The following is a 19,965-nucleotide window of genomic DNA, read 5'->3' on the forward strand; positions in this document are numbered from 1 at the left end:
TAAAGATACAGAGCATCAAAGTCCTTCGTAGAGATACAACACATATACATATACACACACACACACACACACACACACACAGCTCTGCTCCATCCTCCCGCCAGCAGAGCCCCCTGGGTAGAGGCTAGATCAGAGTTGATTTTTTGAGGTGGGAGGAGTGATTTCATGAAATCATGATGTCACCGGAAAAGGCGGAGCCTCCTCAGTGCCGTGCAGTCTGCAGATCTGTGGGCGGGAAGCGGCAGTGCTGGACTCCTCTGTGCAGAGCGGAGGATCCTGACCCTGAGGTGGAGAAGAGTCAGCGTTTCCTCATTAGTTATAGCTCTGGGGTCTCAGCCTGATGTTGGGGGCACAGAGCAGTGTCTCCTGTCTGTGTTGGGGGCTGCAGCTCGTGTATGTCTCAGGCTTCAATAAGGTAAGTGTCTTATGGGGGGTTACACGGAGCAGGGGATGATACTGTACGTTTGGGGGGGCTTGCACTGGCCGGGGTGCGACGCTGCACGTTAGGGGGGGGATGGCACTGGCCGGGGGGCGACGCTGCACGTTTGAGGTGGCTCGCACTGGCCGGGGGGCGATGCTGCACGTTTGGGGGGCTCGCACTGGCCGCGGTGCGACGCTGCACGTTTGGGGAGCTCCACGTTTGGGGGGGCTCGCACTGGCCGCGGTGCGACGCTGCACGTTTGGGGGGCTCGCACTGGCCGCGGTGCGACGCTGCACGTTTGGGGGGCTCACACTGGCCGCGGGTGCGACGCTGCACGTTTGGGGGGCTCGCACTGGCCGCGGTGCGACGCTGCACGTTTGGGGGGCTCGCACTGGCCAGGGGGTGACGCTGCACGTTTGGGGGGCTCACACTGGCCAGGGGGTGACGCTGCACGTTTGGTGGTCTCGCAGTGGCCAGGGGATGACGCTGCACGTTTGGGGGGCTCGCAGTGGCCAGGGGGGTGACGCTGCATGTTTGGGGGGCTCGCAGTGGCTAGGGGGTGACGCTTCATGTTTGGGGGAATCGCAGTGGCCAGGGGGTGACGCTGCATGTTTAAGGGGGGGGGGGGCTCGCGGAGGGCGACGCTGCACGTTTGGGGGGTTCTCGCTGGGCAGTGGTGCGTGTTGTTGTGGGCTCTCGCGGGGCAGTGGTGCGTGTTGTTGTGGGCTCTCGCGGGGCAGTGGTGCTTGTTGTTGTGGGCTCTCGCGGGGCAGTGGTGCTTGTTGTTGTGGGCTCTCGCGGGGCAGTGGTGCTTGTTGTTGTGGGCTCTCGCGGGGCAGTGGTGCTTGTTGTTGTGGGCTCTCGCGGGGCAGTGGTGCTTGTTGTTGTGCGCTCTCGCGGGGCATTGGTGTGTGTTGTTGTGCGCTCTCGCGGGGCATTGGTGTGTGTTGTTGTGCGCTCTCGCGGGGCATTGGTGTGTGTTGTTGTCGCGCTCTCGCGGGGCAGTGGTGCGTGTTGTTGTGCGCTCTCGCGGGGCAGTGGTGCGTGTTGTGGGGGCTCTCGCGGGGCAGTGGTGCGTGTTGTGGGGGCTCTCGCGGGGCAGTGGTGCGTGTTGTGGGGGCTCTCGCGGGGCAGTGGTGCGTGTTGTGGGGGCTCTCGCGGGGCAGTGGTGCGTGTTGTGGGGGCTCTCGCGGGGCAGTGGTGCGTGTTGTGGGGGCTCTCGCGGGGCAGTGGTGCGTGTTGTGGGGGCTCTCGCGGGGCAGTGGTGCGTGTTGTGGGGGCTCTCGCGGGGCCTCTCTCCCTGCGAGCCCCCCCCCCCCCGACGTGCAGCCTCTCTCTCTCCCTGCGAGCCCCCCCCCCGACGTGCAGCCTCTCTCTCCCTGCGAGCCCCCCCCCCGACGTGCAGCCTCTCTCTCCCTGCGAGCCACCCCCCCGACGTGCAGCCTCTCTCTCCCTGCGAGCCACCCCCCCGACGTGCAGCCTCTCTCTCCCTGCGAGCCACCCCCCGACGTGCAGCCTCTCTCTCCCTGCGAGCCCCCCCCCCCCCGACGTGCAGCCTCTCTCTCCCCTGCGAGCCCCCCCCCCCCGACGTGCAGCCTCTCTCTCCCTGCGAGCCCCCCCCCCCCCGTGCAGCCTCTCTCCCTGCGAGCCCCCCCCCCCCGACGTGCAGCCTCTCTCTCCCTGCGAGCCCCCCCCCCCCCCCGACGTGCAGCCTCTCTCTCCCTGCGAGCCCCCCCCCCCCCGATGTGCAGCCTCTCTCTCCCTGCGAGCCCCCCCCCCCCCCGACGTGCAGTCTCTCTCTTGGGGGCGCACTGGGCAGGGGGTGACGCTGCACGTTTGGTGGGGGCAAAGGGGGGCCCTGTGTGTGTGTGTGGGGCCGTGTGTGTGTGTGTGTGTGGGGCCGTGTGTGTGTGTGTGTGTGTGGGGCCGTGTGTGTGTGTGTGTGTGGGGCCGTGTGTGTGTGTGTGTGTGGGGCCGTGTGTGTGTGTGTGTGTGGGGGCCGTGTGTGTGTGTGTGGGGCCGTGTGTGTGTGTGTGTGTGGGGCCGTGTGTGTGTGTGTGTGTGGGGCCGTGTGTGTGTGTGTGGGGCCGTGTGTGTGTGTGTGGGGCCGTGTGTGTGTGTGTGGGGCCGTGTGTGTGTGTGTGGGGCCGTGTGTGTGTGTGTGTGTGGGGCCGTGTGTGTGTGTGTGGGGCCGTGTGTGTGTGTGGGGCCGTGTGTGTGTGTGGGGCCGTGTGTGTGTGTGGGGCCGTGTGTGTGTGTGGGGCCGTGTGTGTGTGTGGGGCCGTGTGTGTGTGGGGCCGTGTGTGTGTGGGGCCGTGTGTGTGTGGGGCCGTGTGTGTGTGTGTGTGGGGCCGTGTGTGTGTGTGTGTGGGGCCGTGTGTGTGTGTGTGTGGGGCCGTGTGTGTGTGTGTGTGGGGCCGTGTGTGTGTGTGTGTGTGGGGCCGTGTGTGTGTGTGTGTGGGGCCGTGTGTGTGTGTGTGTGGGGCCGTGTGTGTGTGTGTGTGGGGCCGTGTGTGTGTGTGTGGGGCCGTGTGTGTGTGTGTGTGTGGGGCCGTGTGTGTGTGTGTGTGTGGGGCCGTGTGTGTGTGTGTGTGTGGGCCGTGTGTGTGTGTGTGGGGCCGTGTGTGTGTGGGGCCGTGTGTGTGTGGGGCCGTGTGTGTGGGGCCGTCTGTGTGTGTGTGGGGGCCGTGTGTGTGTGGGGCCGTGTGTGTGTGTGTGGGGCCGTGTGTGTGTGTGTGGGGGCCGTGTGTGTGTGTGTGGGCCGTGTGTGTGTGTGTGGGGCCGGTGTGTGTGTGTGTGGGGCCGTGTGTGTGTGTGTGGGGCCGTGTGTGTGTGTGGGGGCCGTCTGTGTGTGTGTGTGTGGGGCCGTCTGTGTGTGTGTGTGTGGGGCCGTCTGTGTGTGTGTGTGTGGGGCCGTGTGTGTGTGTGTGTGTGTGGGGCCGTGTGTGTGGGGGCCGTGTGTGTGGGGCCGTGTGTGTGGGGCCGTGTGTGTGGGGCCGTGTGTGTGTGGGGCCGTGTGTGTGTGGGGCCGTGTGTGTGGGGCCGTGTGTGTGGGGCCGTGTGTGTGGGGCCGTGTGTGTGGGGCCGTGTGTGTGGGGCCGTGTGTGTGGGGCCGTGTGTGTGGGGCCGTGTGTGTGGGGCCGTGTGTGTGTGTGTGTGGGGCCGTGTGTGTGTGTGTGGGGCCGTGTGTGTGTGTGTGGGGCCGTGTGTGTGTGTGTGTGGCCGTGTGTGTGTGTGTGTGGGCCGTGTGTGTGTGGGGCCGTGTGTGTGTGGGGCCGTGTATGTGGGGCCGTGTGTGTGGGGCCGTGTGTGTGGGGCCCGTGTGTGTGGGGCCGTGTGTGTGGGGCCGTGTGTGTGGGGGCCGTGTGTGTGTGGGGCCGTGTGTGTGTGTGTGTGGGGCCGTGTGTGTGTGTGTGTGGGGCCGTGTGTGTGTGTGTGTGGGGCCGTGTGTGTGTGTGTGTGGGGCCGTGTGTGTGTGTGTGTGTGGGGCCGTGTGTGGGGCCGTGTGTGTGGGGCCGTGTGTGTGGGGGCCGTGTGTGTGGGGCCGTGTGTGTGGGGCCGTGTGTGTGGGGCCGTGTGTGTGTATGTTGGGGCCGTGTGTGTGGGGCCGTGTGTGTGGGGCCGTGTGTGTGGGGGGCCGTGTGTGGGGCCGTGTGTGGGGGCCGTGTGTGGGGCCGTGTGTGTGGGGCCGTGTGTGTGTGTGTGTGGGGCCGTGTGTGTGTGTGTGTGGGGCCGTGTGTGTGTGTGTGTGTGGGGCCGTGTGTGTGTGGGGCCGTGTGTGTGTGTGTGTGTGTGGGGCCGTGTGTGTGTGGGGCCGTGTGTGTGTGGGGCGTGTGTGTGTGGGGCCGGTGTGTGTGTGGGGCCGTGTGTGTGTGGGGCCGTGTGTGTGTGGGGCCGTGTGTGTGTGTGTGTGTGTGTGTGGGGCCGTGTGTGTGTGTGTGGGGCCGTGTGTGTGTGGGGCCGTGTGTGTGTGGGGCCGTGTGTGTGTGGGGCCGTGTGTGTGTGTGTGTGTGGGGCCGTGTGTGTGTGTGTGTGTGGGGCCGTGTGTGTGTGTGTGTGTGGGGCCGTGTGTGTGTGTGGAGCCGTGTGTGTGTGGGGCCGTGTGTGTGTGTGTGGGGCCGTGTGTGTGTGTGTGTGGGGCCGTGTGTGTGTGTGTGTGGGGCCGTGTGTGTGTGTGTGTGTGGGGCCGTGTGTGTGTGGGGCCGTGTGTGTGTGTGTGTGGGGCCGTGTGTGTGTGTGTGTGTGTGTGTGTGTGTGTGGGGCCGTGTGTGTGTGTGGGGCCGTGTGTGTGTGGGGCCGTGTGTGTGTGTGTGTGTGTGTGGGGCCGTGTGTGTGTGTGTGGGGCCCGTGTGTGTGTGTGTGTGGGGCCGTGTGTGTGTGTGTGTGTCGTGTGGGGTGTGTGTGGGCCGTGTGTGTGGGGCCGTGTGTGTGTGTGTGTGTGTGTGGGGGCCGTGTGTGTGTGTGGGGCCGTGTGTGTGTGTGGGGCCGTGTGTGTGTGGGGCCGTGTGTGTGCGTGTGGGGCCGTGTGTGCGTGTGGGGCCGTGTGTGCGTGTGCCGTGTGTGCGTGTGGGGCCGTGTGTGCGTGTGGGGCCGTGTGTGCGTGTGGGGCCGTGTGTGCGTGTGGGGCCGTGTGTGCGTGTGGGGCCGTGTGTGCGTGTGGGGCCGTGTGTGCGTGGGGCCGTGTGTGTGTGTGTGTGGGGCCGTGTGTGTGTGTGTGTGTGGGGCCGTGTGTGTGTGTGTGTGTGTGGGGCCGTGTGTGTGTGTGTGTGTGGGGCCGTGTGTGTGTGTGTGTGTGTGTGTGGGGCCGTGTGTGTGTGTGTGTGGGGCCGTGTGTGTGTGTGTGTGTGGGGCCGTGTGTGTGTGTGTGTGGGGCCGTGTGTGTGTGTGTGTGGGGCCGTGTGTGTGTGTGTGTGGGGCCGTGTGTGTGTGTGTGTGTGGGGCCGTGTGTGTGTGGGGCCGTGTGTGTGTGGGGCCGTGTGTGTGTGTGTGTGTGGGGCCGTGTGTGTGTGTGTGTGTGGTGTGTGTGTGTGTGGGGCCGTGTGTGTGTGTGTGGGGCCGTGTGTGTGTGTGTGTGTGGGGCCGTGTGTGTGTGTGTGTGTGGGGCCGTGTGTGTGTGTGGGGCCGTGTGTGTGTGTGTGTGTGGGGCCGTGTGTGTGTGGGGCCGTGTGTGTGTGTGTGTGGGGCCGTGTGTGTGTGTGTGGGGCCGTGTGTGTGTGGGGCCGTGTGTGTGGTGTGTGTGTGTGTGTGGGGCCGTGTGTGTGTGTGTGGGGCCGTGTGTGTGTGTGTGTGTGGGGCCGTGTGTGTGTGTGTGTGTGGGGCCGTGTGTGTGTGTGTGTGGGGCCGTGTGTGTGTGTGTGTGTGGGCCGTGTGGGGCCGTGTGTGTGGGGCCGTGTGGGGCCGTGTGTGTGTGTGGGGCCGTGTGTGTGTGTGTGTGGGGCCGTGTGTGTGTGTGTGGGGCCGTGTGTGTGTGGGGGGGCCGTGTGTGTGTGTGTGGGGCCGTGGTGTGTGTGGGGGGCCGTGTGTGTGTGTGGGGCCGTGTGTGTGTGTGGGGCCGTGTGTGTGTGTGGGGCCGGTGTGTGTGTGTGGGGCCGTGTGTGTGTGTGGGGCCGTGTGTGTGTGTGTGGGGGCCGTGTGTGTGTGTGTGGGGCCGTGTGTGTGTGTGGGGCCGTGTGTGTGTGTGGGGCCGTGTGTGTGTGTGGGGCCGTGTGTGGTGTGTGGGGGCCGTGTGTGTGTGTGGGGCCGTGTGTGTGTGTGGGGCCGTGTGTGTGTGTGGGGGCCGTGTGTGTGTGGGGCCGTGTGTGTGTGGGGGCCGTGTGTGTGTGGGGGGCCGTGTGTGTGTGGGGGCCGTGTGTGTGTGTGTGTGTGGGGCCGTGTGGGGCCGTGTGTGTGGGGCCGTGTGTGTGGGGCCGTGTGTGTGGGGCCGTGTGTGTGTGTGGGGCCGTGTGTGTGTGTGTGGGGCCGGTGTGTGTGTGTGGGGGCCGTGTGTGTGTGTGGGGCCGTGTGTGTGTGTGGGGCCGTGTGTGTGTGTGGGGCCGTGTGTGTGTGTGGGGCCGTGTGTGTGTGTGGGGCCGTGTGTGTGTGTGGGGCCGTGTGTGTGTGTGGGGCCGTGTGTGTGTGGGGCCGTGTGTGTGTGTGGGGCCGTGTGTGTGTGTGGGGCCGTGTGTGTGTGTGGGGCGTGTGTGTGTGTGGGGGCCGTGTGTGTGTGTGGGGCCGTGTGTGTGTGTGGGGCCGTGTGTGTGTGTGGGGCCGTGTGTGTGTGTGGGGGCCGTGTGTGTGTGTGGGCCGTGTGTGTGTGGGTGGGGCCGTGTGTGTGTGGGGCGTGTGTGTGTGGGGGCCGTGTGTGTGTGTGGGGCCGTGTGTGGTGTGGGGGCCGTGTGTGTGTGTGGGGCCGTGTGTGTGTGTGGGGCCGTGTGTGTGTGTGGGGCCGTGTGTGGTGGGGTGTGTGGGGGGCCGTGTGTGTGTGTGGGGGCCGTGTGTGTGTGTGGGGCCGTGTGTGTGTGGGGCCGTGTGTGTGTGGGGCCGTGTGTGTGTGGGGCCGTGTGTGTGTGCGTGTGGGGGCCGTGTGTGTGTGCGTGTGGGGCCGTGGGTGTGTGCGTGTGGGGCCGTGTGTGTGTGCGTGTGGGGCCGTGTGTGTGTGCGTGTGGGGCCGTGTGTGTGTGTGTGTGTGTGGGGCCGTGTGTGTGTGGTGTGTGTGTGGGGCCGTGTGTGTGTGTGTGTGGGGCCGTGTGTGTGTGTGTGTGTGGGGCCGTGTGTGTGTGTGTGTGTGTGTGGGGCCGTGTGTGTGGTGTGGAGCCGTGTGTGTGTGTGTGTGTGGGGCCGTGTGTGTGTGTGTGTGTGGGGCCGTGTGTGTGTGTGTGTGTGTGGGGCCGTGTGTGTGTGTGGGGCCGTGTGTGTGTGGAGCCGTGTGTGTGTGTGTGTGTGGGGCCGTGTGTGTGTGTGTGTGTGGGGCCGTGTGTGTGTGTGTGTGGGGGTGTGTGTGGGGGTGTGTGTGGGGGTGTGTGTGTGGGTGTGTGTGTGTGTGTGTGGGGTGTGTGTGTGTGTGTGGGGGTGTGTGTGTGTGTGTGGGGCCGTGTGTGTGTGTGTGTGTGTGTGGGGCCGTGGTGTGTGTGTGTGTGTGGGGCCGTGTGTGTGTGTGTGTGTGGGGCCGTGTGTGTGTGTGTGTGTGTGGGGCCGTGTGTGTGTGGGGCCGTGTGTGTGTGGGGCCGTGTGTGTGTGTGTGGGGCCGTGTGTGTGTGTGTGTGGGGGCCGTGTGTGTGTGTGTGTGGGCCGTGTGTGTGTGTGTGTGGGGCCGTGTGTGTGTGTGTGTGTGGGGCCGTGTGTGTGTGTGTGTGGGGCCGTGTGTGTGTGTGGTGTGGGGCCGTGTGTGGTGTGTGTGTGTGGGGCCGTGTGTGTGTGTGTGTGGGGCCGGTGTGTGTGTGTGTGTGGGGCCGTGTGTGTGTGTGTGGGGCCGTGTGTGTGTGTGTGTGGGGGCCGTGTGTGTGTGTGTGTGGGGCCGTGTGTGTGTGTGTGTGGGGCCGTGTGTGTGTGTGTGTGGGGCCGTGTGTGTGTGTGTGTGGGGCCGTGTGTGTGTGTGTGTGGGGGCCGTGTGTGTGTGTGGGGCCGTGTGTGTGTGTGTGGGGCCGTGTGTGGTGTGTGTGGGGCCGTGGTGTGTGTGGGGCCGTGTGTGTGTGGGGCCGTGTGTGTGTGGGGCCGTGTGTGTGTGGGGCCGTGTGTGTGTGTGGGGCCGTGTGTGTGTGGGGCCGTGTGTGTGTGTGTGTGGGGCCGTGTGTGTGTGTGTGTGTGTGTGTGTGTGTGTGTGTGTGTGTGGGGCCGTGTGTGTGTGTGTGTGTGTGTGTGTGTGTGGGGCCGTGTGTGTGTGTGTGTGTGGGGCCGTGTGTGTGTGTGTGTGTGTGTGGGGGCAGTGTGTGTGTGTGTGTGTGTGTGGGGCTGTGTGTGTGTTGGTTGGGGCTCGCAGGGAGAGAGGCTGCACGTTGGGTGGGGGGAGAGGCTGCATGTTGGGGGTGGGGGGGGAGGATGCAGGGGGAGAGAGGCTGCACGTTGGGGGGGGGGGGGGAGCTTGCAGGGGGGAAGAGGGCTGCATGTTGGGGGGGGGAGCTTGCAGGGGGGGAAGAGGCTGCACGTTGGGGGGGGGGAGCTTGCAGGGGGAAAGAGGCTGCATGTTGGGGGGGGGGAGGATGCAGGGGGAGAGAGGCTGCACGTTGGGGGGGGGAGCTTGCAGGGGGGAAGAGGCTGCATGTTGGGGGGGGGGGGGGGGAGCTTGCAGGGGGGAAGAGGCTGCACGTTGGGGGGGGGAGCTTGCAGGGGGGAAGAGGCTGCACGTTGGGGGGGGGAGCTTGCAGGGGGAAAGAGGCTGCACGTTGGGGGGGGGGGGGAGCTTGCAGGGGGAGAGAGGCTGCACGTTGGGGGGTGGAGTTTGCAGGGGGAGAGAGGCTGCACGTTGGGGGGGGGGAGCTTGCAGGGGGGAGAGAGGCTGCACGTTGGGGGGGGGAGCTTGCAGGGGGAAAGAGGCTTGCACGTTGGGGGGGGGGGGGAGCTTGCAGGGGGAGAGAGGCTGCACTTTGGGGGAGAGAGGCAACACGTTGGGGGGGGGGGGAGCTTGCAGGGGGAGAGAGGCTGCACGTTGGGGGGGGGAGGCTGCACGTTGGGGGTGGAGCTTGCAGGGGGAAAGAGGCTGCACGTGGGGGCTGAGCTTGCAGGGGGAGGGAGGCTGCACGTGGGGGGGCTCGTGCTGGGCAGGGGGCCGTGTTGCACTTTGTGGGAGGTGTGCTATTAATCTTCTCCCTTTGTTTTTCTAACACAGTTTGTGACTACTGGCATCTGGGTGTAATTGCCCCCCCGTCGTCCCACCTTAGAGACTGAGAGAACAGTGTGGTCTAATGCACATCATCCTCCGGTGTCCTCCAATGTATTCAACAAGAGGATTTTTATGGTAAATGTAGAAATACAATTTTTACACCTAAAACGCACGGGACTCCGATACAAAAGATTCTTTTTCTTTCATTGTTGCCAATGTCCAACATGGCTTTATTCTACGTATTAATTTGTAAAGTTGATTGTTACAGTGTATATTTGTATCCCCGACCTTCTGTCTCCCCCTCCCTAATTACCCTGTAGACTGTAACCCCCCCCCGAGAGCAGGGTCTGCGCCCCTCTGTACCAGTCTGTCAGTGTTATATATTTGTATCCCCGACCTTCTGTCTCCTCCCCATTACCCTGTAGACTGTAAGCCCCTGAGGGCAGGGTCCGCTCCCCTCTGTACCCGTCTGTCAGTGTTATATATTTGTATCCCCGACCTTCTGTCTCCTCCCCTTTACCCTGTAGACTGTAAGCCCCTGAGGGCAGGGTCCGCTCCCCTCTGTACCCGTCTGTGAGGATTGGTTTATTCACTGTAATTTATATCTGTATTTTGTGTGTTACCCGTTCCCATGTACAGCATGGAATAAATGTTCTCTATAAAAATAAAACTGTATAAATATATTTCTCCTTTTTTTTTTTTTTTTTTTTTTTTTTTTTTTTTTTTTTTTTTTTTTTTATTGATATACTTATTTTAATAAAACTGTTCTAGAAGTTTGGGCTGAATGTTCATTTCTATAATGATAAAGCTCGGTGTGACATTAGTGAGCAGTCACTGCCGGTCGGGCTGCGGTCACAGTGTTGTAGGTAGTTTCCAAAACATCTGTCCTCACATGTAGACCCACAGTAAACTGATCAGATCTCGCTGACAATTTATTTTCTGTCTTTAGCAGACCCCTGATCCTCTCTCACGCCCCCCATTTATTAGGCCCCAGTCCTGTTTCACCGTGTTTCCCTCCTTTGGTGGCAACATAACTCCATGAGGCTCACACCGCCTGATTCCGGTCATATGGGGCGAAACGTTTTTTTTTTTTTTTTTTTCTTTAAATTTAAAGGGACGTAAGTTGCTTTTTGCTGAGCGTCTGAAGCTGTTGCCACCACTGTTCCATAGGACGGGCTCTGGCAGAGGTGACACTACATATTTTACAGAGGGGTAACAATACTTCTTAGAAATTTTGAGAAGTATTTTTAGCCGCTGAGGAGAACATCATAATTTGCAGCAACTCAAAATGATAGTACATACAGTAGATGGGTATCTATAAGGCCCCTTTCAGATGTCCGTGTTTAAACAGGTGCAAGCCACACGTACCAGTATGGTTGTCCGTGTGGTACCGGTAAAAAAAAAAGTAAGATACTGAAATGAATGTTTTTTGGTTTTGTTTTTTTTTTTTTTTGTTTTTTTTTTTTTTGTTTAATGTGGAAAGCCTGAAAAATTAAAGATATAGGAAGATAAATAGAGCTTATAGAATAGTGTTCTAGAGATAGTTAGCTTGACCAGCATTTTTACACCATTTTTATTTTTTAATTTAAAAAAAAAAAGTGGGGTCCCCCCAACTTTCATATCCAGCACAGGAACAGCAGCAGCTGTAGGCTGAAATCCTCAGCTCTTTGCAGTACCTTGGCTGGTTATGAAAAATAGAGGGGATCCCACGCTTATTCTTTACATTTTTAGATTAAAAAAAATTACGTGTGGTCCCTTCTTTTTTTACTAAAAAAACAGCCATGGTACAGCAGACAACTGGGGGATGATATTCTTAGGGTGGAAAGGGCCATGGTTATTTGGCCCTTTCCAGCCTAACAATAGCAGCCCACAGACGCCCGAGAAGTGGCACATCAATTAGATGCAGCAATTGTGGTGCTGGACCTGGCTTTTCCCGTTGCTTTGGTGCAATGGCAAACTGGGTAATATTTGTGGGGTTGACGCCAGCTCCAGCATACACCCCTACTACTAATCCAGTAGATGAAAGAATAACAAACTTTATTTGAACAAAAAACCTTCGACTCAGACCTCATTCACCAATTTATTTGATTTTTATAAATAAAAAACAGTTCTACCGTAATCTATGGTGAGGTCCCACGACATTCCCCAAAAGCAAACCTGGAAAGACATAAAAGAGAAAATCATTCAATAAATAAAGACAAAAGACACCCTCTTTTCCAATTTATTTCTCTATCAAAGCCCTAATCCTGGTCTGCCAAAAGCCAATTGGGGGCGGTCACGTCAATACTGCTGTCACACTCAATGGAGAACCGAACATTCCTCATTGGTTGTGAGAGTACTCACACACACACACTGCTGTGGATGTTTCTGTTTGATGACCTTCATCTCATAAGGTGAGCTCAGGTTATTCAGGTCAGCAGTATGTGTGCGGGCGCGGCAGTGATGTCACAGGTTAATCAGAGTTCACAATGAACTCAGATGACATCCTGATGACACCCGCGCTACTGTGGGGGTCGCGGCAGTAACGTCATGGGTTCATCGGAGTTCTCAATAAACTTTGAAGAACCCGTGAAGTCACTGTCGCTACACCCGCGGTGGCGTAGGCGTTGTCAGGATATCAGAGTTCCTTGGATACTCACCTGTCCCTGGCACTGATGTCTATGGTGCTGCTGCTTCCAGGTCCTCCGTTGAGTGCATATTCATTGAGTATAATGAGCGGGGATCGGAAGCAAGTGACAGCAGGGCTGGAGACAAGTAAGTATAAAAATTCATTTTATTTCAGAGACACGTGTTTTCTCTGGTTCTTGTCACACGGATTACATCAGTGTGTGACACCCGTGCTGCCTGAGAAAAAAAAACAATGTCTGCGTGCAGGGAAATGTGGGGCAACACGGTCCATGTAAAAACATGCATGTGTGAGGAACACTATAGAATAACATGAGTACGTGTGGCATCCGTGTTAAAAATGGATGTCACACATACCTGAAACATATGGATAAAAATTCCCCGTTTTCCCAATCGGTGCGGGTTCCAGTGATCGGACACTGATCAGCAGGTGATCACCTTGCCCATGGATAGGTGATAACTTGTTTTCACTAAACAATCCCTTTAAGGCGTGTAAACAATCCCTACAATTATTTGTCCGACAGCTCTCTCTTGACTATCACATACAGGAGTGCTCGGCCAAATGTTCTTGTGTTCTCTCTCTGAGAGCTGATGTCGCCTCCTCTGGGGGTGGATTATCTTTCAAGAGATCAAAAGCATCAACAAGTGGAATTCAAACACGCCGGTTCCTTCCCTCCCTTTAAGCTGGGTTCACACTAAGGGTATGTGCGCACGTTGCTTTTTACCTGCTTTTTACCTGCTTTTTTTGCTGCTTTTTCTTCTGCGCTGTTTAATGCCAAAATGGATGTGTTCTTCTATTCAAGCAAAGTCTATGGGAATTTGGGTTTCTTGTTCACACTATGTTGTTCAAAATGCTGCCTTTTTGTGGCAGAACTTTGGTCAAAAACTCAGCTTTGCAGGGCAAAACCCAAATGGCAAAAACAATTGACATGTTGCTTCTTTGAAAAGCTGAGTTTTTGACCAAAGTTCTGCCACAAAAAGGCAACATTTTGAACAACATAGTGTGAACAAGAAACCCAAATTCCCATAGACTTTGCTTGAATAGAAGAACACATCCATTTTGGCATTAAACAGCGCAGAAGAAAAAGCAGCAAAAAAGCAGGTAAAAAGCAACGTGCGCACATACCCTTAGCGACAGCGACAACGACGTCGCTGTTACGTCACCATTTTCTGTGACGTAACAGCGACCTTGTAAGTCGCTGTTATGATCGCTGCTTAGCTGTCAAACACAGCGACGCAGCAGCGATCATAACGTCGCTGTGCTACATGTGCAGAGAGCAGGGAGCCGCGCTTAGCGCTGGCTCCTTGCTCTCCTAGGTACAGTACACATCGGGTTAATTAACCCGATGTGTGCTGCAGCTACATGTCACAGTGCAGAGAGCAGGGAGCCGCGCGCACTGCTTAGCGCTGGCTCCTTGCTCTCCTTGCTACAGTATACATTGGGTTAATTACCCGATGCGTACTGCAGCCACATGTGCACAGAGCAGGAGCCGGCACTGGCAGCAAGGGCGGAGGCTGGTAACGAAGGTAAATATCGGGTAACCAGGGAAAGGTCTTCCCTTGGTTACCCGATGTTTACGCTGGTTACAGCTTAACGCAGCTGCCAGACGCCGGCTCCTGCTCCCTGCTCGCTTCATTTCGTCGCTCTCTCGCTGTCACACACAGTGATGTGTGTGTCACAGCGGGAGAGTGACGACCAAAAAATTAAGCTGGACATTCAGCAACGACCGGCGACCTCACAGCAGGGGCCAGGTCGTTGCTGGATGTTACACACAGCGACAGCGACTGGACGTCGCTGCAACGTCACAGAAAATGGTGACGTAGCAGCGACCTCGTTGTTGTTGCTGTGTGTGACACCAGCTTTACATCCATTCTCGAGGTAAGTCAGATAGCCCCCATACACATCATATTGTTGTCTGATCCGGGCAATTTTAGCCCTATGTTTATGGGAGCTTTCATGTAATCTGTATAAGGGCTTATTCACACATCTATGATCGTCAGTACAATCTCTGAACACAATGCATGGACTGGCTGAGGCCGTCCTTATAGACAGTGTTGTGAGCTCAGAAATCATGAACCTCAGTGCAGCAACTCCGCTCTAGTCACCTCTAGTGAGATAGAATGGAGTTACTGTACAGGGGACGTTCCTTACAGACAGTGCTGTGAAATAAGAAATCATGAACCTCAGTGCAGCAACTCCGCTCTAGTCACCTCTAGTGAGATAGAATGGAGTTACTGTACAGGGGATGTTCCTTACAGACAGTGCTGTGAGATCAGAAATCATGAACCTTAGTGCAACAACTGTGATCTAGTCATCTCTGTGCTGGGCAGTGTTGTAACTAGAATTTGATGGGCCCCAATGCAAAATTAGGACCTGCCCCCCCCCAACACAGATACACTGGGTACAGGATAATGACACCGACACTCGGGGCATGGGATAATGACGCTGACACTCAGGGTGCGGGATAATGAAGTTAACACTTGGCTCTTTCCCTCAGCACTCAGGTTTCCCATGATCTGAAATCCCTCTTTCTATCATCATCCAGCTTTCCTATGTTCTGATATCCATCTTGTCCTCAGCACCCAGCTTCCCTAGGCTCTGCTATACATCTTTCCCTCAGCACCCAGCTTTCCCATATCATAGCATCGTAAAGCTGGGTGCTGCGGGTAAGAGCCTCTTTCCATCAGCACAAAACGTTCCCATCCCAAGCTTATGTCTTTGTCCCCCCTCGTATATATAGTTCTCCAAATACTATAATGGCCCCCACATAGCCTTCCATATAGCATATTGGGTCCCACGTAACCCTTCATTTTACTAGAATGCGCCCCATAGTCCTCCTTGTATTATAATGCATTTCCCATAGTCCTCTATGTATAAGGTAACTCTTATAGCCCTCCAATTATTATACTACAACTCCCATAGTCCTCCATGTATTATAATTCACTCCATAGTCCTCCATATATTATACTGCACCCCATAGTCCTCCATATATTATAATGCACCCCCATAGTCCTCCATGTTTTATAATGCACCCCCATAGTCCATGGATAAGGTAGCCCTCATAGGCCTTCATATATTATAATGCAGCCCCCATAGTCATGCATGTATTATAATGCACCCCACAGCTCACCATGTATTATAATGCAGACCTCATAGGCCTCCATGTATAATAATGCAGCCCCCATAATCCTCCATATATTATAATAGTAGCTGTCATATACCGTCCCCCAGGCCCACCCACCCAGTTCCTTGACCACTTTTCAGCCTGGCTGCCGCACTTCATGCCCTCAGAATTACCAACCCTCATCCGAGGAGACTTTAACATACCCATGACCAGCCACTCCTCCCCATCTCCATCCCAGCTTCTATCTCTCACCACCTCCCTTGGCCTCTCACAGCTCTCATCTTCTGAGACACATGAAGATGGTAACACTCTTGACCTGGTCTTTATCCGCCTCTGCTCAATCTCTGACTTTGACAACTCACCTCTTCCCCTCTCTGACCACAACATCCTCTCCTTCAAGCTCACAAACCCTCGTCCACCCCAGTACACTCCCACCTATCACACATTCAGAAACCTACAGGCCATTGACTTTCAGACCCTTACAGACTCTTTACACTCATCACTGTCCCCTATCTCCTCACTTTCCTGTCCTGATCTGGCTGTAAACCATTACAATGACACACTCAGAAATACCCTAGACCAAGTAGCACCCCTCACCCTCAGAACCTCCAAACACAGAGTAAAACAGCCTTGGCTCACTTCCCAAACTCGATTTCTCCAGTGATGCTCTAGGAGTGCCAAACGCATATGGAGGAAAACCCGCACACCAGAAAACGTCATCCACTACAAGTTCATCTTAAGGACCTACAACTCTTCACCTCGCCAAACAGACCTACTTCACCACCCTTATTTCCTCACTATCCAACAATCCAAAAAAGCTCTTTGACACCTTTCACTCCCTCCTCAGTCCCAAAGTACATACCCCCATCACAGACCTTCATGCTGATGACCTGGCCTCATATTTCACAGATAAAATAGAAAACATCCGCCAGGAGATCAGCTCCCAGCTACCAAGCGTTGTGAATCCCATCCCTCCATATATCCCATCAAGCTCACTTTCCACATTTGACCCAGTCACAGAGGAGGAAGTCTCCAGGCTCCTCTCTTCTTCTCATCCTACCACTTGCCCTACTGATCCCTTTCCCTCACACCTACTCTGGTTGTCACCACTCACCTAACTAAAATCTTCAATCTCTCTCTCTCTTCGGGTATCTTCCCCTCCTCCCTCAAACACTCTATTATTACTCCATTATTAAAAAAACCCTTCCCTTGATCCGTCCTGCACAAGCAACTACAGACCAGTCTCCAATCTCCCCTTCATCTTCAAACTCTTGGAGCGCCTGGTCTACTCTCGCCTCACCCGCTACCTGTCCTCTCACTCTCCTCTAGATCCTTTACAGTCTGGCTTCCGCCCTTTACACTCAACAGAAACTGCCCTTGTCAAAGTGACCAATGACCTATTGACTGCAAAACATAATGGTGACCACTCTCTGCTTATCCTTCTTGACCTCTCTGCCGCCTTCGACACTGTTGACCACCATCTCCTTCTCTCTATGCTCCATTCTATCGGCCTAAAGGACACTGTGCTCTCGTGGTTCTCTAACTATCTTTCTCGCCGTTCATTCAATGTATCATTTGCTGGCTCCACATCTTCTCCTCTTCCTCTCACTGTTGGGGTCCCTCAAGGTTCAGTCCTCGGCCCTCTTCTTTTCTCCCTCTACACTGCCCCAATTGGAATGACCATTAGCAGATTTGGTTTTCAGTACCATCTTTATGCTGATGACACACAGCTATACACCTCATCCCCTGAGCTCACCCCCGATGTACTACAGAACAGAAGTGACTGCCTGACTGCAGTTTGCAATGTCATGTCTGCTCTCTATCTCAAACTTAACCTTTCCAAAACTGCCCGCTCCTGCCGCTTGCACCTCAAGAACATCTCTAGAATCCGCCAATTCTCACAATGGAAATGACAAAAACACTCACCGTGGCCCTGATCCACTCTCGCCTTGACTACTGTAACTCTCTATTAATTGGTCTCCCCCTAACTAGACTCTCCTCTACAGTCCATCCTTAATGCAGCAGCTAGGGTCATCTATCTGGCTAATCGCTACTCGGATGCCTCTGCTCTGTGCCAGTCATTGCACTGGCTGCCCATATATCACAGGATCCAATTCAAACTGCTTGTTCTCACCCACAAAGCTCTCCACAGTACAGCACCCCCTACATCTCCACCCTCCTCTCTGTCTATCACCACAAAGCTCTCCACAGTGCGGCACCCCCCTACATCTCCACCCTCCTCTCTGTCTGTCTCTGTCTCACCCCACCCGGTCTCTACGCTCTGAAAACGACTTTCGACTAACATCAACACTAATCCGAACCTCCCACTCCCAGATCCAAGACTTCTTCCGAGCTGCACCAATCCTCTGGAACGCTCTACTGTTAGGGCCAGGTGGACGGGCAGACCCAGGAGGCGGATCCACTGGGCCGAACTCCTTGATGAAGGCAAGGGGTCCGGTAGCCGGAGCACTACGGGTAGCAGGACAGTCCGTATACAAGAGTAGAATGGAGAAGTCCCTGGGACCACGGAGTCACTGATGGTAGTCCGGGTGACGGAGCTCAGGTTCGGAGGCCGAGATGTTGTCAGGCGGAGTCCGGAACCGATGGAGCGAGAGGACGGGTCACCTCAGGGATCAGAGATGGTACGGACTGACAGGATGGCAGATAGTCAGCGTTCTGGGTTCGGGAATCGGCAGGACCGGATGGCGAGGCAGGAGCGGCTCTAGAAGAGAGATAGGTAAGTATGGCACAGAGACACAAGGAGACCTGACTCCTAGCTTGGGAAACACGAAGAACAGGCCCCGCCCACTTGGACACTAAACCCCTTTATACCCTGTACCTGTGTGCTCAATTTCCTGTCAGTGGACGCTGGCCCTTTAAGAAAGGGTCAATGACCGCGCGCGCGCCCTAATGCGCATGCGCGAGGCCCGGGTGCCAGAAGCCAGGGCAGGGAGCGGTGAGCAGGAAGCAGGAGAGCCGGGCTGGGGCTGAGCAGCCGACGGGCGCCGGGAGCGGGGACCGGACCGCCTGGAGACCGCAGGCAATGGAGGCTGGGAGCCGGGGAGCGTGGCAGGTGAGCCGGGGAGCAGAGCAGGGGAGCCGGAGAGCGTGACATCTACCCCAAGAAGTTATAATGAATCATAACTTACTCTGCTTCAGACGCTCCCTAAAAACGCATCTTTTTAGGGCGGCCTACCACACTCCCTAATCTAATCCAATTCACACAGTGCCTCTACAACTTCTCACAACATAACCTCACGTCAAACTCCATGCCACCCAAATGCATCTCAAGATTCAGGCCCACTGGTCCAGGAAGCCATTATCTATCCCCCATTTCCTTGAAATTGCTGGATTGTCATTGTAAATAAGCACTTGTACCTTGCCCCCCCCACCCCACCCATATCTCATTGTAGATTGTAAGCTCTCACGAGCAGGGTTGTCTTTTTTTTCCCCTCTAAATATTGGATTTTCTATTACTGTTATTACTGTTACTTTTTTGTATATGATCCTCCTGAATTGTAAAGCGCTGCGGAATATGTTGGCGCTATAGAAATAAAGATTATTATTATTATTATTAATATTATTAATACAGCTCACATAGTACTCCATGTATTACTGTATAATGCACTCCCCATAGTCATTCATGTATTATAATGCAGCCCTCAAAGTCCTCTGTATATTATACTGAACCCCATTGTCCTACATATACTGCACCCCATAGCCATCTATGTAAAATTCACCCCATAGTACTCCATATATTATACTGCACCACATAGTTCTCCATGTATTATACTGCACCCCAAAGTACTACATACAGTTAGGTCCAGAAATCTTTGGCCAGTGACACAATTTTGGCGAGTTGGGCTCTGCATGCCACCACATTGGATTTGAAATGAAACCTCTACAACAGAATTCAAGTGCAGATTGTAACGTTTAATTTGAAGGTTTGAACAAAAATATCTGATAGAAATTGTAGGAATTGTACACATTTCTTTACAAACACTCCACATTTTAGGAGGTCAAAAGTAATTGGACAAATAAACCAAACCCAAACAAAATATTTTTAATTTCAATATTTTGTTGCCAATCCTTTGGAGGCAATCACTGCCTTAAGTCTGGAACCCATGGACATCACCAAACGCTGGGTTTCCTGCTTCTTAATGCTTTGCCAGGCCTTTACAGCCGCAGCCTTCAGGTCTTGCTTGTTTGTGGGTCTTTCCGTCTTAAGTCTGGATTTGAGCAAGTGAAATGCATGCTCAATTGGGTTAAGATCTGGTGATTGACTTGGCCATTGCAGAATGTTCCACTTTTTTGCACTCATGAACTCCTGGGTAGCTTTGGCTGTATGTTTGGGGTCATTGTCCATCTGTACTATGAAGCGCCGTCCGATCAACTTTGCGGCATTTGGCTGAATCTGGGCTGAAAGTATATCCTGGTACACTTCAGAATTCATCCGGCTACTCTTGTCTGCTGTTATGTCATCAATAAACACAAGTGACCACGTGATCACGTTGCCTCCACCATGTTTTACAGAGGATGTGGTGTGCCTTGGATCATGTGCCGTTCCCTTTCTTCTCCAAACTTTTTTCTTCCCATCATTCTGGTACAGGTTGATCTTTGTCTCATCTGTCCATAGAATACTTTTCCAGAACTGAGCTGGCTTCATGAGGTGTTTTTCAGCAAATTTAACTCTGGCCTGTCTATTTTTGGAATTGATGAATGGTTTCCATCTAGATGTGAACCCTTTGTATTTACTTTCATGGAGTCTTCTCTTTACTGTTGACTTAGAGACAGATACACCTACTTCACTGAGAGTGTTCTGGACTTCAGTTGATGTTGTGAACGGGTTCTTTTTCACCAAAGAAAGTATGCGGCGATCATCCACCACTGTTGTCATCCGTGGACGCCCAGGCCTTTTTGAGTTCCCAAGCTTACCAGTCAATTCCTTTTTTCTCAGAATGTACCCGACTGTTGATTTTGCTACTCCAAGCATATCTGCT

General features: G+C 55.4%; 1 long non-coding RNA gene across 1 annotated transcript; it reads left to right on the forward strand.

Annotated features, from left to right (window-relative positions):
- The first annotated feature begins 223 nt into the window (after positions 1-223).
- Positions 224-9,898, forward strand: LOC142257329 (uncharacterized). The gene is made up of 2 exons (XR_012727621.1): positions 224-415; positions 9,222-9,898. It is a non-coding gene; the product is annotated as an uncharacterized LOC142257329 (long non-coding RNA).
- Positions 9,899-19,965: the final 10,067 nt, after the last annotated feature.

This window comes from Anomaloglossus baeobatrachus, chromosome 1 (assembly GCF_048569485.1).
Source record: "Anomaloglossus baeobatrachus isolate aAnoBae1 chromosome 1, aAnoBae1.hap1, whole genome shotgun sequence".
NCBI classification, from domain to species: domain Eukaryota; kingdom Metazoa; phylum Chordata; class Amphibia; order Anura; family Aromobatidae; genus Anomaloglossus; species Anomaloglossus baeobatrachus.